Below are 15,276 nucleotides of genomic sequence, written 5' to 3' on the forward strand. Positions count from 1 at the left end.
ATGCCCTTTGTTTCCCCCTTTCAAGAAAAGCCCCTTTCTTTCCTTGCCTTCTCACATAACAGCTTAGGATTCTTGTTTCCCCCCAGAAATGCATTTGAACTTGCTGGGTTTGTTAAGAGTCAGGGCATGAAGCATTTTTCCATGGTAGGAAAGTTCTGGCATTCCAAAGCAGAACTAATGTGAGATTTGGGAAGGCTGCCCTATTTGTGCACTTAATTAGAGATCCCCCAAGGCAGCTGAGCCATCGGTGTCATAGGAAACCGACGCCAAGGCCAGCAAAGGCTGAGGCTGTGTGAGCTCTCGAGTCGGGGTGAACGTGGATTCCACACCTGTTCCCCACGGACTCCGAAATAAAGAACAAGGGCTTTCTGACCACGTTCATTTGGATCCTGGGCCTGATTTCATCGTTCTTTGTGTCACCAGTGTTTGAGTCAAGTCCCAAATCACTTGGAGATATGTGGAGGAATCAGTTATAGGTTTTCTTTGGGTCTATGAAATCAGGTCTTGGTTCTGATAAGATCTTTGAATTTGACAAAATCACAGTGGAAAAATTATAGACTTTATTATTGTTTTAAGTTTTTAAAGTTTTTTGGTTGGTTGTTAAGGGGAAGAGGTAAATAGATCTTTTTATTTATTTATTTATTTATTTTTAAATGGAGGTGCTGGGGATTGAACCCAGGACCTTGTGCACGCTGAGCACATACTCTACCACTGACCTATACCCTCCCACCAACCAGAATTATAGACTTTATAAAGGCCAACCAGCTTGTGCTCTGAGTCTGACTCTGCCACTGCTGGAAGATATCAGATCTTGAAGAAGTTATCCAGTTATTTCTGAGATGTAGTTTTCTTCCCTGTGAAAGGTCATTCTAACACCTACTCCATGGGTTTATTATAGTAACAACAGCTAATGTTTGTTGAGCAATTATAGTGTGTCAGGCACTAAAAGCATGAACTAAATTAACTCTTCAATCCTCCGTGGACCCTATAAGGTAAATTCTATATTAGAGGTTGGCAAACGGCTCCCAGTGGGCCAGTTCTTGCCCACTGCCCCTTTTGCAAATAATGTTTTATTGGAACATGGCCATGCCCATCTGTTCATGTAAACCCTATGGCAATTTTCAGGCTACAGCCCCAGGGTTGTGTAGTTGGAACAGAAACTATGTGTCCCACAATACCTAAAAATTTACTGTCTGGCTTTTTACAGAACAAAAAAATTGCCAACCCCATCTTTAAATTATCTTCATTTCAAGATAGAGAATATAAACCATAGACATTTTACATAGCTTAACTGAGTCCATACAGCTGGTGACAGACAGAACTAGGATTGGAACCCAGTAGCCTGACTCCAGAACCTGTGATCTTAACCAATATCCTACATGTAATGTACATGGATTGCCTAGGGAGGTGCCTGACGCATAGGAGATGCTTAAGACATCTGTTTCTGTAGCAATCCTTTCCCTTTCCCCCACGGTTCTCCTTTTCCTTCTGTCTCCCTTCACAAGTTCCTATCAGTTCCAATTGCTTTTTCCTTCTCTTCTGATGGATGATGTTTTCAATTCAGCAGACATCTGGGCAATTTTATACCCATTTTCTCAAGCCATCAGATAACTCTGTGAGGTCAGTAACATTTTCTTCATTTAAAAGATGTAGAAACCACTCCTGACCTCTGAGCTCCCAGGAATTTTGGCACTTCATTTCTAAACCCTTGGAGGAAATGTTGCTTGGGGCTTTGGGAACATTGGTTTCATGCTGCAAACTAACATTAGAGAAAATAATCTCAGCAGTTACTCGCGACAGGATTACAGTCTAATTGGGGTGAGAACATAGTGTAAAATACTGGAACAACAGCAGGCACTTTAAAAGTTAAATTATTTATTACAGATCATGAGTGCGTGTGAATTCAGGGAGCTGGGACGAGAGAATGAGCAAGGGGTGTGGGGTTCAGGGTGCAGGGAAGGGTTCCTGGAGACGATCCAGTGTGAACCGGGCCTCAATCGGATAGTGGTAGAGTGTGTGCTTAGCATGCATAAGATCATGGGTTCAATCCCTAGTACCTCCATTAAAAAAAAAAAAAAACTCATAATAAATAAATAGATGTAACTTCCTCTCCATAACAAACAAAACAAAATAAAACAAAAACTTTAAAAACTTAAAAAAAAAAAAAAAGAAAGTCAGATGTGGGTATCATGGAAGTGAGGAAAGAACCACAGAGAGATGCCCCAGAAGTGGATATGTCTCAAAGGGACAGGCCCAACAAGTCCCAGAGAACTGTGGGGAATCAGAATGGGTAAACAGAGTGAGGACAGGCTGTTTGGGACTTCTGAACGCCAGAGAGAGGGGTCTGGGTTTTAGAATAATAACAGTGCAAATTATGGAAACACTTAGGTGAGGGATTGCTGACCCAGGCACTACAGATACACACTCTCCTTTAACCCTGCCAACCGTTCCGTGATGTACGTATTGTCCTATTTTACAGATGACAGTGTTGAGGCTGAGATTGTAGGAATCAGATATTAATGGGAAAATTAGAAATATTTCACATGCCAGGGCTTTTGTGTTGTTAGTCTTATTCTGTGGACACTTGTGGTTGGGGTTTTAGATAAGCCCGTACAGTAGAATCTTCGGCTGTGCCAGTAAATTGTTCTCACTTGCTCCAGTGCTGTCATCTATTATCAACTGCTCAGGGACTCAGATGGAGAACACTAGGAATTAGGTGTTCTACACCACCTGGACCGTGTATGATACCTCCTGTCACAGCCAATGGGGAGCTACGAAATACTTTTGAACAGGAAATGCCACAATGAAAGGAACTACTCTGCCAACAAAGTCAGGCTGGATGGGAGCTGGGAAAGATAGGAGAAGGTAGTATGAATGCACACGTGTGCTGTGCAGTTGTAAGACCACCTTGGAGTGAGCCACAAGAGCTTGGGTTTGGGGTGACTGAAGAGGGCAATGCAAGAAGAGAAGGGCATAGGTATGGAGTCAGAGGGCCATGACCAGCCTGCTTAGACCTCACTACTGGACAACCATGCTTGGGGAGTATAGGACTTGGGAGTCTAAAGATTTAAGTTCAAGTCCTGGCTCCACTGCTGAAGATGCACTATGTGAAGAAAGAGGGAAAAGGGAAGAGTGATAGGGTGAGTGAGTTATACAACATCTCATGTGCCCTCCCATCAACTCTGGGAGGTGGTCATAATGAGAACAATGGATAACAGGTAAATACCTCCGTGTGCCAGCACTTTTAAGCTCTCTTCTAGCTGTTTCTATGTATGTATTTAATCCTCATAGAAAACCCATAAGATAGGGAGCATTGTTATTCCCTTTAAATAGATGGGGAGACTGAGGCACAGAGAGGTTAAGTAACATGACTGTGGTCACACAGCTGGTAAATGGAGAAACTAAGCTTTGAACCCAGGCAGTTTGGCCCCAGAGTCCATGCTCTTAGTCATTTTCACATGGTCTTTAAGGCAAGTTTACCTAGAGGAGCATTCTGGGGCTAAGGTTATTCCTTTCCCTTTAGCTGCATAATGACATTCTGCACCTCTGCACCATGGGGTCAGATGTAGACCCACCAAGAAGGCTCCATGCCCCAGCATGGTATTGCTCACAGCCTGTCTGGAACCTTTTACTGCATCCTCCCCCCACCCCCCCAGACCCTCAGCCCTGACCTCCTGGCTCCTGGCCACACCCAGTACTCTTGGTTCTAGCTTCCCGCCCCTGTAGGACTTCTGCCCAGTGCCACACCTCCAAGTCTCCTTCTCTGAATACTTTATTTTTACCCTTGGGACACTTTTACCTCTTTGTTCAAGGTAAGATTCTAGCACCCCTGATCCTACTCCCATGCCAGCCCACATGAGTGGCCTCCCCATCAGATTTGTACCAGCTCCTGGGAACAGGACCAGACAACTTGTTCAGCCACTTTCTCAAGGGCTGGTCCCTGGCAGCTTTACTGGTCCCACCTGTTCCTGGCCTGGTAGCTGCCAATCCAACCAGATGAGGCTATTCTAGGAGCAGCAGGAAGACTTATTCACCCTAGTTGTGCCCTTAACAAAAAAAAAAAAACTCAAATGGCTTTTTGTTCTGTTGTTTATTTGTTTTTTAATGTGCTTTAAAATCTGTACAGGATGCTATAGCAGTTAAGACATGGCCTCTGAAATCAGAAGGATAAGAGTTCAAAATCCAGTCCTGCTACTTGCTAGCTGTGTTGTCCTCGGAAAATAACTCAATCACAGTTCTTCATTTTTAAGTGGAGCTAAAAGAAGGCCTACATTATGAGGTGGTTATGAGAGTTCAGTGAAATGATGTAGGTGAGCACATATCACACTACCTGACCAGCAGTAAGTACTCAGTAAGTGGTAGTTATCATCAGCATTATATTAAGTATCATTATGTAAAATACCATTCAAGGTTCCCTGGAGATTTCATTCAGACCGTTATTTATTCAACAGACATTTATCAGGAGGCTACTAGTCTGATCCATGCCAGGTGCAAATATAGGATGTATGTTGATGAAAGGAAGCAATGCATGTTAATCACTTCTTAGAAGCCAGACACTATTCTAGCCATTTTAGGGACATATTTCATTTAATCTTGATAAGGGCTTTGCAGGCAGACATTGTAATTGTCATTTTACAGATGAAGAAACTGAGGTCAGAGAGGTTAACTCCCCAAAGGCATGGCCAATGATTGAGGGTAGCCTAAAATAAACCAAGATATTCTGAGATCAAGTCCCCACTATTGAGGGAGCCACATTTTGCTCTCATACTCCCACAGTTGAGTGCCTTTGTTTATGTACCTTCCCCATTAAAAGGAAGTTCAAAGGAAAGTGTTGTTTACTTCATCCTTATTGGTACAAATCTCTGAAAGAGGGGAGAGTTCTGTGCCTATCTCAGCATGCTAGTGATGAGCCGGGGGCTGTCCTCCAACGATTGGCTATTTCATCATCCTTCAGGATGCCTTCTCTCAGGATACGTGGGGCTGGAACGAGAGAGGGAGAAGGCGGCAGGTAAGAAGATCGGAGTGGACTCCCCCAAGGCATACTTTGCAATTTATTTGGTTTTTAAAAACCAGCCCCAGTCTTAAGCTTGCTTTTTGGACTCATGCCTTATGCCTCTAGCCATTGAAAGCCAAGTATGTCAAGGGAAAAAAAGGTCCTTCAGTTAGTTGAGGTTTTATTCTGTTTCTACTTTGGTGGTTTAAAACTAATTACAGACTCTGGGTTGTGCCTGCATGTCTCAAATGAAATGAGAGTTTGAACCAATGGCTTTAATAATGAAGAGAGGAAAATCCACTTTTCTTCCCATTATCTAAAGATTTCAGGCATATGTAAGTTTTTCTAAAAATTGAATTATGTGAAAAATTGGCCTCAAGCCTTCATTTCACTTTGCTTGTCTAGAAACCGTCTCAAATTTTGTTTCGGAAAGGAGATGACATGCCTCCACTGGTTTGGCAGGACTAGAGGGTCTTGTTGGAGCAATTGCAGGCTAAAAGATTTCAGTATTGTTATGATAAAATATTTGTGTGTGCTTGGGGGAGGGAGGTGTATCACAAAGGATGACACTTCGTTTAATTTTTTAAAGCTTTTTTTTAAATTGAAATATAGTCAGTTACAATGTGTCAGTTTCTGGTGTACAGCATAATATCCCAGTTGTGAAGATACATACATGTATTTGTTTTCATATTCTTTTTCATTAAAGATTATTACAAGATATTGAATATAGCTACCTGTGCTATACAGAAGAAATTTGTTTTTTATCTATTTTTATATATAGTGGTTGTCATTTGCAAATCTCAAACTCCCACATGTATCCCTTCCCACTCCCTTTTCCTCAGTAACCATAAGATTGTTTACTGTGTCTGCGAGTCTGTTTCTGTTTTTGTAGGTGAGTTCATTAGTGTCCTCTTCTTTCTTTTCCTTTTTTTTTTAGACTCCACATATTAGTGATATCATATGGCATTTTTCTTTCTCTTTCTGGCTTACTTCACTTAGAATGATGATCTCCAGGTCCATCTATGTTGCTGCAAATGGCATTCTTGTATTCTTTTTATCGCTGAGTAGTATTCCATTATATAAATATACCACAACTTCTTTATCCAATCATCTATCAATGGACATTTAGGTTGCTTCCATGTGGTAGGAATGTAGTTTGGTGCATTATGGAAAACAGTATAGAGATACTGCAAAAGACTAAAAATAGACACTGTATAATCCGGCAATCACACTCCTGGACATATATCCAGAGGGAGCTCTAAATCAAAAAGATACATACACCCCAATGTTCATAGCAGCACTGTTACAAAAGCCAAGACATGGAAGCAATCTAATTTTTTTTTTTTAAGGCTGGAGTACCTAAAATAAATTTCAAGATAAAGTTTCCATTCATCTCATTTGTTGATTCATGTATTTGGTCCTCACTGTGGCCGACAAGGCGTGCCCAGCCGGGCACCCACTCCTTTCCTGGCTTCATCTCCTGCTCTTCTGCCCCTTACCCAAGCTTCTCCATCTACCCTCGCCTCTTCACTCTCTTTCTCCCTGTTTCTGAACACATTCCCACCCCTGGGCATTCAGACTTATAGTTCCCTCTGCAAAGAGTCCTGTCCCTTAGATAATTCCATGGTTCATCCTCTCATACCCTTCCGATCTATGCTCAAATATCATTTCATCAGACAGATGCCATTCCTGCCGCCCTGTACAAACTGCCTGCTCTCCTCCTGTCATTCTTCATCCTTCTTATCCTACTTGATTTTTTTTCCCGAGTATTTACCGCCACCTGACATAATATACGTGTTTGTGTATATATGCACAGGTACATATATTATTTTAATAATCTCTATGTTTAAAACAGTTTTGTATTTATAGGAAAACTATGAAGATATACAGAGAGTCTTCATAAATACCATAACCAGTTTCCCTTATTATCAACACCTTACATTAGCATGGTACATCCAGTATTGATACATTATTATTAGCTAAAGTCCATACTTTATTCAGATTTCCTTAGTTTTTACCTAAAGTCCTTTATCTGTTCCAGGATCCTGTCTGGGATATTAAATTACATTTAGTCATCATGCATCCTTAGGCTCTTCTGGTTTTTGATGACCTTGACAGTGTTGAGGCATACTGGTGAGATATTTTTTAGATGTTCTTCCACTGGCATTTGTCTGATGTTTTTCTTATGATTAGACTGTGGTTATAGGTTTTGGGGAGGAAGACCACAGAGATAGAGTACCATTCTCATCACATCACATCACATCACATACGATCAACACAACATATCAGTGTTGATGTTGATCACCTGGCTGAGGTACTGTTTGCTAGGTTTCTCCACTGTAAAACTACTCTGTGTTTTTCCACTTTTCATACCATTCTCTTTGGAAGGAAGTCACCTTGGGGAGCCCACCCTTTAGAAGTGGAAGTTATGCTCCATTTCCTTAGAGTTGGAATATTTACATAAACTTGGAATTCTTCTTCATGGGAGATTAATCTCCTCATTCTTTCTTTTTTTTTTTTTATTCTTCCAATCATTTCTTCATAATAGTGTGGGCTCATAGATGTTAATGATATATTTGGGGTCATAATCCAACACTACTTTTTGTTGTTGTTGTTGATTCTTCCAGTTTGGGCCATTGCAATTTCCTCGGTTGGTTCCTTTAACTCTCTAACATAACCCCGCAATTATTTGTGTGTGTGTGTGTTTTTAATTACTTCTTTATTTTCAGGCACTATAGGATGTTCCAGGCTCATCCTATGTATTTCTTGCTCCAGCCCTAGAATCATCTACTCCTCCAAGGAGCCCTGATTCTTTTTATTGGAGAATGGTATTAGAAACCAAAATCTGGACACTAAGTGTACTCATTGCTGCTGAACTGTTGTTCCCAACTGACAGTGCAAGGAAATATATGTGTGTGTACTAACCTGTGTATATCCTTATACCTATAATATTTCTATATGTAATCGTCTCTTGTCTTCACATTAGTTTATACTGTTGTCTCCAACATGGATCATTGTCACCTCTCCTTTTTTGTTTATCTGTAAACTCACGCTCAAATAGTGAGAAGCCTGATTCCCACCATTCACCATCAATTTTTTAAATTGTTCAGTTCCAGTGTACTTGCATAGAAATATCGGAATTGTTAACCCACACCCCTATGGGATACCGCTTTACCAACTAGAGTACAGTGCTCATGCACAGTTTCTTTTGCCTTTAATTTTACAAACTCCACTCATTTCCAGAATTACTTAGGTCAGCACCCTTATCTCCCACAGCCTTCAGTGAGATTGTTCCATACATTGGTAACACAGTTAGAATGCTTGACACATACTAATTCCATCATAAGATTCCCCTCACCTCCTAAAGTATTTTTTTAATTTGCATACATTAAGGTTCACTCTTTATGCTATAATAATCAGTGGTTTTGATAAACGCATAATGTTATGTGTACAAAATTAAAGTATCATATAGAATAATTTCACCACCCTAAAAAAAACATCCCCCATGCTTCACCTATTTAATCATCTCTCCCCTCTTCCTGATCTCTTGGCAACTGCAGATGTCTTCATTGCCCTAGTAATTTTGCCTTTTCCAGAATGTCACATAATTGGAATCATGAATATGTAACCTTTTCAGACTGGTTTCTCTCATTTATTAATATGCATTTAAGATTCATCCATGTTGTATTGTGCTTGATAATTAATTTCTTTTTATTGCTTAATAATTTTTAATTGCATAGATATACTTGTTTGTTCATCCATTTGCCCACTGAAGGGCATGCTGGTTGCCTCCAGGTTTTGGTGACTATGAATATACATTTGCATTCAGGTTTTTGTAGGGACATAAGTTTTCAAATCAGTTGGGTAAATACGTAGGACCACAACTGCTGGGTTGTATGGTAAGACTATTTTGTATTTGTTATAAACTACCAAAGTGTCTTCCAGAGTTGCTGCACTATTTGCATTTCCACCAGCAAAGAATGAGTGTTCCTGTTGCTCCACATCTTTGTCGTTGTTTGACATTGTCAGTTTTTTGGATTTGGGCTATTCTTATAAGTATGTAGTAGTGTATCATTATTGTTTTAATTTGCAACTCCCTAATGGCAAATGATGTTGAACATCTTTTCATATGATTATTTGCCATCTATCTTCTTTGGTGAAGCATAAGTTCATATCTTTTGCTCATATTTTCATTGGGTTGCTTGCTTTATTATTGAGTTTTAAGTATTCTTTGTATATTTTGGATACAGATATGTGTATTTTGGATTAGATATTTTACAAATATTTTCTCCAAGTTTCTGGCTTGTCTTTTCATTCTCTTGCTTGTCTATTACAGAGTAGTTTTTAAATTTTAATGATCCAGCTTATCAGTCTTTTCCTTTCATAGATTTTTTTTGATGTTGTATCTAAAAACACATCACCAAACCCAAGGTCTCCTTGATTTTCTCCTGTGTTATCTTCCAGAAGTTTTATCATTTTGCATTTTTTGTTTAGGTTTGTTATTCATATTGAGTGTCTAGATTAATATTTTTTGCATGTGTGTGTCCAGTCATTTCAGTGCCATTTGTTGAAAAGACTACCCTTTATCCTGTGAATTGACTTTGCTCCTTTGTCAAAGGTCAGTTGATTGTGTTGGTATGGGTCTATATATGGGCTCACTCTTCTGTTCCATTGATCTATTTGTCTTTTCTTTCATCAGTACCACACTGTTGTGTGATTATTTTAGCTTTATAGTAAGTCATGAAGTCAGGTCATGTCCATCCTCTGACTTTGTTCTTCTTTAGTATTACGTTGACTAATCTAAGTCTTTTGGCTTTCCATATAAATTTTAGAATCATTTTGTTAATATGTGCAAAATATCTTGCTGATGTTCACTTGGGACCGTGTTCAATCTATAATAGATCAGTTTGGAAAAATTTGTTAGCAATATTGAATCTTTCAGTCCATGAACATAAACTATCTCTCCATTTATTTAGATCATCTTTGATTTCTTTCATCGAAGCCATGTAATTTTCCATGTATAGATTCTTTACCAAAGTACTTTTTTTTTTTTTGGCAGTATGCCACTGTAAATGATTTTAATTTTAAATTCCAATTTTTCATTGCTAGCAATTGGTGGAACATAATTGACTTTGTATATTAACCTTGTATCCTGTGACTTTACTATCTATGCTCCCTTATTCATTTGAAAAAGTGTTTTTTTTTTTATTCTTTGGGGTTTTCTACATAGATAGTCATGCCATCTGAGAATAAGACAGTTTTGTTTCATCTTCTCAAACTGTATGTCTTTTGTTTCCTTTTTTTAAATCTTACTGCATGAGCTAAGACCTCCAATATAATACTGAATATAAATGGTAAGAAAGGACAACCTTGCCTTGTTTCCAGTCTTAGGGGTAAAGCATCCAGTTTTTCCTCATTAGGTGTAATATTAGCTGTAGTTTTTTTGTGGATGTTGGTTATCAAATTGAGGATGTTCCCCCTGTATTCCAAGTTTGCTGAGAGTTTTTAATCATGAGTAGGTGTTGGATTTTATCAAATGCTTTTTCTGCCTCTGTTAATATGATTATATGATTTTTATTCTTTAACCTATTGATGTGGTAAATTACACTGATTGACTTTTTATTGAAGTATAGAAGATTTATAATGTGTGAATTTTTGGTGTACAGCATAGTGATTCAGTTATGCATACACATATATGCTCCTTTTAATATTCTTTTTCATTATAGGCTATTAAAAGGTATTGAATGTAGTTTTCTGTGCTATACAGTAGGACTTTGTTGTTTATCTATTTTGTATATAGTAGTTAGTATCTGCAAATCCCTAACTCCCAATTTATCCCTCCCTACCCCCTATCCCCCCTGGTAACCATAAGTTTGTTTTCTATGTCTATTTCTGTTTTGTATATAAGTTCACTCATGTCTTTTTTTAAATATTCCACATATGAGTGATATCATATGGTATTTTTCTTTCTCTTCTGGCTTACTTCACTTCATATGATGATCTCTAGATTCATCCATATTGCTGCAAATGGCATTATTTTATTTTTATGGCTGAGTAGTATTCCTTTTATATTTTATATAAATATACCAAAACTTCTTTATTCAGTCATGTGTCAGTGGAAATTTAGGTTGCCTCCATGTCTTGGCCATTATAAACAGTGCTGCTATGAATACTGGGGTGCATGTATCTTTTTGAATTAGAATTTCCTCTGGTTATGTGCATGGGAGTGGGATTGCAGGGTCACAGGATAAGTCTATTTTTAGTCTCTTGAGGAATCTCCATACTGTTTTCCATACTGGCTGCACCAAACTACATTCCCATCAACAGTGTAGGAGGGTACCCTTTTCTCCACACTCTTTCCAGCATTTATCATTTATGGACTTTTGAATGATGGCCATTCTGACTGGTGTGAGGTGATAATTCATTGTAGTTTTGATTTGCATTTCTCTGATAATTAGCAATACTGAGCATTTTTATGTGCCTATTGGTTATTTGTATGTCTTCATCAGACAAATGTTTATTTAGATCTTCTGCCCATTTTTGGATTGGGTTGTTTGTTTTTTTGTTATTGAGTTGTATGAGCTGTTTGTATATTGTAGAAATTAAGCCCTTGTCATTTGCATCATTTGCAAAGGTTTTCTCCCATTCCATTTGATTGACTTTTGAATGTTTATCCCCTTGCATATCTGGAATAAATTCTACTTGGTTGTGGTGTGTAATTCTTTTTATACATTATTGGGTTTGATTTGCTAATATTGAAGATTTTGCATCTATGTTCATAAGATATATTGGTTTTTTTGTTTCCTTTCTTTTAAAGTCATATCTGATTTTGGTATTAGAGTAATGCTGGCCTTGGAATGAGTTAGGATATCTTTCCTCTGCTTCTCTTGTTTCTGGAGGAGATAGTGAAGAACTGTTATAATTTAATTTTAAAGTATTTGGTGGGATTCAGTAGAAAAACCATCTGGGCCTGGTGCTTTGTGTTTTTTTGGAAGGTTATTAATTATTGATTCAATTTCTTTAATAGGTATAGCCCTATTCATGTGGTCTATTTTTCTTTGTGTGAATTTTAGTAGTTTGACTCTTTCAAGGAATAGTCTATTTCATCTAAGTTATCAAATTTGTGGGCACAGAGTTGCTCATAAAATTCCTTTATTATCTGATTTATGTCCATAAATGACCTCACTTTAATTTCTGATATTAGTAATTTGTGTCCTTTCCCTTTTTATGTTGGTTAGACTGGTTAAAGCTTTGTCTATTTTATTGGTCTTTTCAAAGAACCAGCGTTTAGTTTCATTGATTTTTCTCTATTGTTTTCTTGTGTTCAATTTCATTGATTTCTGCTTTTTTAATATTTATTTTCTTCTCCTTCTCCTTCTCCTTCTTTTCTACTTCTGCTTGATTTAGGCTTAAACTGCCCCTCTGTCTTTGGACTTCCTCTGGAACTCCTCCTTAGACAGAGCCTGAATCTCGTAGCTCTGTTTCAGCTGTAATCCACTGGTATTTATACTGGAGCCCTATTGGTGTGTTTTTAAGATGTGGGGAAGGGAAAACACTCTAGAATCTTTTGATTTAATCTTGGGCCTATGTCCTTGGGTTGTGACCTTCAAAAAATATGTCTTACCTTTTTTCCTCCCTTGTAGCTGAGAAAGAAAGGCTGGAAGGGGCTAGAGTTGGAGGGATGTCCTTCTGCTGGGTGGGATAAGGCTCTGATTATGTCTTTTTCCCTTTAGAGTAGGCCTTTGTTACAAAGAGCTCTCTGGTATATTTCACAGTGTTTACTCTTTCTCACTCCTGCTAGATCCAGTAGGGGATCATTCTTGCCTCTTTATAGTGAGAACCTGGTAGGGTTCCTGGAGGTGAAACCCATGAAAGTGTGGGCCCCTTATTAAGACTGCAGCCCCGGAAGCTTCTCAGTCTCATGCTAGTCCACACTCAGCCCCCAGCACTTCATCAAAATTATCACTTAAATGTCCCTACCAGTTTGTGGCTTCAGTGGCTGCTGCTCTAGGTAAGGAGATCTCAACTGTGACTCTGGAATTCTCCTGTCTGTCCAGATCTCAGGGTGGTGGTTTGCCCTGTAACCTCAGTTCTCCAAACAATCTAAGAAAGGTTAGTGATTCTCAGTTTGTTAGCTGTTTTCCTTGTTACGAGAATGGAAGGAATGATTTCTAACTCCTTTACATGTTGGAGCTATAACTGAAAGCCACTCTGTATATTTCCTTAATGTATGTTCTGATTATCCTATGAGTATATAAACTTATGAAAGCAGAGGTTGTGTCTATTTTATTCACTGCTATATCTTCAGTAGCTAGAGGAGTACCTGACACAGAGTAGGTACTTAATCAATATTTGTTAAATACATTGATTAATCAGTTGATATTCATTGAGCACATCAATGTGCCAGGCACTGTGCTTGATACAGAGATACAGCAGTGAGAAGGGAAGATCCCATGTGTCTCCTGTTGTTACAGTGGTGGTGGAGGGCATGGTGGTCTTATTTAAATGGAAATAACAGTAAACTATGGATTAGAGGATACAGAGGTATTGAAGGATAGAAGACCTAAACTAGCCTTAGCAACAGGGAGGTAAAACATTGCCAGAGGAGTTGAGTTGTCAAGAATGAGTAGCTTCTAGCCCACATAGGGGAGGGTGATCCTGGCAGAGGGAGCAGGTGGACCTGATAAAGTCCACGTCTGCCAATGTGCAAAGTGATTTTCTCACCCTACCTCATGTAACGTTTGGTACTCCACACAAGGCAAGCACCATTAACTCATTTCGCAGATTAGAGAGTTTAAGTGACTCGACAGAATGTCACTGATGCCGAGTGATGGAGCAAGTCCCTTTGAGTCCAAAGTCCATTTTTTCCTTCTCCAAAGATGACTAAAGCAAGAGTCAGAGCCTGGTGGAGGGGCCAAACACATAAAAAGATCTTTATGGCACCGAGGCTCCCTTTGAATTTGCTTCATTGTTGTTTAAGACTTCAGCCCTAGAAGGAGTGAGCTACAAATCAGGGCTTCTTTGCAAATGCCCACAAACCACTGGGGGGAGTTTTGTCGAAGAAGGCGGGAAAGAAAAATAAACGTGGGCTTCTGCTCTTTAAACCTCAGCCCAGTGAGGCGGACTTCCCGGAATACTTCAGGCCGCTTCAAAGGCCTATTGTGGAAAGTCTCCAGATGTGCATGGAAAACCTCACTGGGGAGCTTCCCAGTGAAGAGGCCTTTTAAGCTTGAACTGAGATGAAGGAAGCTGACGCGATGAGTCCTACCAGGTGGCCAGTTTTCTGAAGGAGCCCAGATTCCTCCATACCCTTAAGAAGGCGGTGGGCGGGGGTGGAGGGATTAGCCACTCACATTCCTTTGCCAAACAGTGCGTTTTCTTTGCTTGCAGAAAGCGATGGTCTTTTCTTGGCTGGAGTACAGGGGTGGGGGGCATTCCCCCAATGATTTATCTACCTGTAAATTGTTAGTGACAGCCCAGGTCATTCCTCTAGCACATCTTGGGAGGTCCGGGAGGGATTTCAGGATTGGAAAAAGTCGAGGCCCTGAGTGATTCGTTGCTGATTCCTGCAGTGATGCCTCTCAGCTTTCTGAGAGCCAGCATCCTCTGGATTTTTGCTCTGAGGCTCTGCCCTGAATCTCTGCTTAAGCTGTCTCCCCAGTGCCCTGTCTGGCCTCAGTCCTTCTTGCTAGACACAATGAAGTCAGAGAGACACAGGCTGAAATCCTGGCTCTCCAGGTAGCCCTGTCATCTTGGACACAGCAACTTCGGTTTACCAGGTCTCAGTTTCCTCATCTGTAAAATGAGGGGAACCTGGTCGCCTGCATAATCCCCCTGGCTGTGAGGAGGAAATGAGTGGCAGAATTGATGCACTGAGGCACCCAGCACAGAGCCTGGCTCAGAGGAAGAACCCAGTCTGCTTCCATTCCCTGCCTCGTCCCTCCAGGTGTAGGCCCATTTGGCCTTTGAATGTTCCTCCTGTGGCTCTTTAAATCCTCTCCCTGCCGTGCCCATATGCACTGTGCTAAGTATTTTGAGATCACAGTGTATGTAGGGGAAAGTCCTCTTGGCGACAGCTAAAATTAGACCTCTCTTTGGCTCCTCTGTTTACCACCCCCTCTTCCCATTTTCACTAATTAGAGGCATTGACACTAAGAAACACTTGAGAAAAGTTGGGAGAACAGCTGGGAGTTGTTCTAGATATAAGCAGCTGCTCCCTCTCAGCATGCAGGCACGGAAGAGGATGCTCCTGAGTCATGGATGCAGGGAGGGTGCCTCAGAGA

The 15,276-nt window shown here is 39.9% G+C and overlaps 1 long non-coding RNA gene across 1 annotated transcript in view; it reads left to right on the forward strand.

The window, feature by feature from the left end:
- The first annotated feature begins 1,081 nt into the window (after positions 1-1,081).
- Positions 1,082-15,276, forward strand: part of LOC116668028 — a 44,781-nt gene continuing 30,586 nt past the window's right edge. The window contains exon 1 of the long non-coding RNA XR_004325074.1: positions 1,082-5,008. This is a non-coding gene — a long non-coding RNA (uncharacterized LOC116668028). The remainder of the gene's footprint in view (positions 5,009-15,276) is intronic.

The sequence above is a fragment of the Camelus ferus genome, chromosome 13 (assembly GCF_009834535.1).
Source record: "Camelus ferus isolate YT-003-E chromosome 13, BCGSAC_Cfer_1.0, whole genome shotgun sequence".
Classification (NCBI taxonomy): Eukaryota; Metazoa; Chordata; class Mammalia; order Artiodactyla; family Camelidae; genus Camelus; species Camelus ferus.